General features: G+C 45.0%; 1 long non-coding RNA gene across 1 annotated transcript; it reads right to left on the bottom strand.

Moving 5' to 3' along the window:
- Positions 1-1,339: 1,339 nt before the first annotated feature.
- On the bottom strand, positions 1,340-3,311 carry LOC147572231 (uncharacterized). The gene is made up of 2 exons (XR_015246343.1): positions 3,040-3,311; positions 1,340-1,534 (listed from the first exon to the last, which is right to left on the bottom strand). It is a non-coding gene; the product is annotated as an uncharacterized LOC147572231 (long non-coding RNA).
- Positions 3,312-3,640: the final 329 nt, after the last annotated feature.

The raw sequence follows: 3,640 nt of genomic DNA, 5'->3' as shown, positions 1-3,640 counted from the left end.
TGTAGTTAAGAAAGAGATAAACTTCACCCTGACTGCCACACTCTTTGGCGCCCGTGGTATAAACAAAAAGGAGCATATCCCTATAGAGTTAAAACGAGCTTCAAAATACCCATTTGAATTTAAAAGGATATGGTAGAGAACATGTGATATCTTAATAATACCCACTGGGGAAATAACACAGTTTTGAATCCCAGGTGTATTAGATGGGGAACCAGAGTTACAGGGTTAAGTCAGTTCATTGATTTGAAGTCTAAATTAATTCCCCTATAGGTCAGACTTTGTTTTTTTAACCCAGCTTCCAAGGAAATACAATTTCCTGATAAGTTAGAGTCTTTCGTGGAAGGAGAAAGGTTTGGGGGGAGACTTTCGTCCTTCCCGCCACCTGAAATGGGGCCTCCTGGGGACTGAGTGGCTGTTGTGCACACCATCAAATGAATACCAAACCACAGTTTGAGGCCATGTGCTGCCAGGAACAAGAAAAACTCATGGCGGGAGGTGGTAGAGGGGGATCCCGAGCTGTTGTAAGAGCCCCCACCCCCACCCCCGAAGCTTACAGGTTGGCCGACCTGGGGGGTAAAGAAGTCTCAGGGATTAGGTGTGACTTTTCGAGTTCCCGGTTTCCCTTCCCCCCCGGAGTGTCACAGACTTGATGAAGCAGAACTTCCCAGGACGTGGGAAGGGCAGGGGACCCTAGCAGTGATCGGAGAAGAGCGACATCTGGTGGCACCAGGGAGGAACGAGGAAACAGAGCCTCTTCTTGCTTCTCAAGAGGCACCAGATATTTGTCCGACAGGTAGACCGTATTTTCCATTAGGACTGCTATGAATTTCAAAAATATAAGTGAAACCAAACTTTGGCAGACTCTTGAGCCAGAGAACACCACCCTGCGGGGTGGCAGAGAGAAGCCACCAGAGCCCAGTGAGAGCAAGGTGGCACCAAGGACGAGGATGAACTTTGACCTTGACGGGACCCTGAGTGACCCGAGTAGGTTTGTTTTTCCAATTGGATGTTTCAGACCTCGTTAAAAGATCACAGTAATTTCCCTGGGGAGACCTGTGGCAGGGACCAAACCTCAAGTGTTAGGAATTGGCCATCTGGGGGCGCCTGGGTGGCGCAGTCGGTTAAGCTTCCGACTTCAGCCAGGTCACGCTCTCGCGGTCCGGCAGTTCGAGCCCCGCGTCGGGCTCTGGGCCTATGGCTCAGAGCCTGGAGCCTGTTTCCGATTCTGTGTCTCCCTCTCTCTCTGCCCCTCCCCCGTTCATGCTCTGTCTCTCTCTGTCCCAAAAATAAATAAACGTTGAAAAAAAAATTAAAAAAAAAAAAGAATTGGCCATCTGCCTCATCCGGGTCCCTTGTGGGGAAATTCCTTGTTTGTGCTGCTCAGTCGTGCGGATCGATATAATCTCAGGAGACGGTAGATCAGCGTGATGCAAGGTGAGTTCTGGAGTGCATTGGAAGGCGGTTTGAGGACACGTAAAAGACTTTGCAGATACTTACGGTGAAATGTTGTCCACACTAACAACAGCAACAAAAACTAAAAAGCAAAAAACAATAGTTAATACAAGTTTTTGCTAATGCAAGTTTAACACGTACTTTTAAAGGGGGATTTTCAGACCTTAGTTAATTAAATTTCCTAGACACTTCCAACTGCATTTATAAATGTAATTTCCAGGGGCGCCTGGGTGGCTCAGTCGGTTAAGCATCTGACTCTTGATCTCTGCTCAGGTCATGACCTCACAGTCCATGGGTTCGAGCCCCACATTGGGCTCTGCTCTGGCAGCATGGAGCCTGCCTGGGTTTCTGTCTGTCTCCTTCTCTGCAACCCCCTCAAAATAAATAATCTTTAAAAATTAAAAAAATATATATGTGCATCCCAGGAAACTGTCGGGCTAATAAATCTCATGTACTGAAGCAATCACGAATTAAATAAATTCCACTTACAAATATGGTGCCTGCTACATTCTGCGCGGTGATGTTTACCAACAGCACAATTCTCTTACAACTTCAACTCAAAGCCACAATTCTGCCGGGCAAACACCCCCTCCGCCATCTAGTGGTTTGGTTTATTTAACTGATCACCCAGCACCCATTCAAGAAAAAAGATGGGGTGCTATGATTTCTCTCAATTAACAGTTTGCGAAATACCCAGAGCATCAAGTGGGCTGGTAGGATCCCTTGCTGCCGCTGACAGTGCTTGCTCTGGGTTCACTCAAAGAAGCTTCCTGTGGAAGGTTTGGAGCTCTGACACAGTTAGGATGCGTGGCTCTCTAGCGTCCCCTGACTCCCGACGAGGTGAGTGCCAATGGCACACCACTGGCCGTTCTTACAAATGCAGAAATACCACTTAACTTTTTCGGAATTTGGTGACTCTATGGGCTTTATTTTTGTAATACCAGACAGAAAAATGAGGGCTTGTATGAATTATTAAAGGGAGAGTAAAATAAGAACCACAATGAAAAGAAATTGAGCCATCGCTTCTATATTATCAGATTGAACCCATGGAGTATCAGGAAAATGATGCTGTTTTCGAGAAAATATGCCAATCATTTGGAGTCTTTGGAGTTCTTTCCTTAGAATATAATAAAAATTTTTTCTTAGTTAGAAAATTTTTCAGAGAATTACGTGCAAGACACATATTAGAGCTCAAATAAATATTGATTGTCTCCTCTCAAAACACTTTCTACAATCCTAAATCATTTTATTTATTACACATTGAAAAATGCCATTCTCGTACTGAATTTATTAGGTACTTACATATCCAAACTATCTTAAATATTACCAATATCCAAAGTACCAAATATACAAAGATTATTTCTCAGTGTAGTAGAGAAATATTAACAATATGTGTTTTCTTTACTTTGGTGGATCAATTCTTACTTCTCTCTTTAACTGGGCTAAAGCCCCTGATCCACGAAAGAAACAATTTTAGCATTTTGATGGAATTTGGAATTACTAAATATTAGGAATTTGACTAATTGCTAGTCACAGAAACCTGAGTGATGATGGCGGGAAAGTGTTAAGAATTTATCTTTATTTCACCTGAAAAACATCTATTCCTGTAAAAACAGAATCTTCACAAAGAGGGTCGCAGTCTGACTGAGTCACGCAGGGTCCCATCCACTTTGGGTTCAACCCTTCACCGATGGTATTGTCTTCTTCCTCCTGAATGTGACGCCTTTGTCATCCTCAGTGTCCTGAGCTCCCTCTAGCTTTCTTTTCCATCACCCTTAGCACACAGTTTCCATCCTAAGGGTCGCCTTCAGGATGCAGGCACAACATTCCCATGGGAGGTAGAGGAAGGAGGCACACCATTCCTGGCCACTTCTGTCTGAGGGGGAGCCAGTGGGAAACCCGGGTGTGCCTCTGTCACATCACTGCCCCTCGCTGTTACTGTTTTCTGGGCGCGGCAGCCTCTGCCACACCCTGCCGACCCCTGTGGCTCTCTGGTATAGGTGGACTGACCGTGCGTGTAGGACATCCGAGGTTGCAGACCTCTAGAGTGACTTCTTTCAAAACTGTGACAAAGAAGTTGACCTCTGTTTTATAGTCTCCATGCCAGTAGAGACTTCAAGTCTCTACCAGAGACTCTTTCTTGCTCATTGTCCCTGATGCAAATTACAACCTGACAAAATTTCAAGCC

The sequence above is a fragment of the Puma concolor genome, chromosome E4 (genome assembly GCF_028749965.1).
Source record: "Puma concolor isolate L17-30 chromosome E4, mPumCon1.1.hap2, whole genome shotgun sequence".
NCBI lineage: Eukaryota > Metazoa > Chordata > Mammalia > Carnivora > Felidae > Puma > Puma concolor.
The sequence above is the reverse complement of the archived record's forward strand: the minus strand, read 5'-3'. Positions and strand labels throughout refer to the sequence as shown.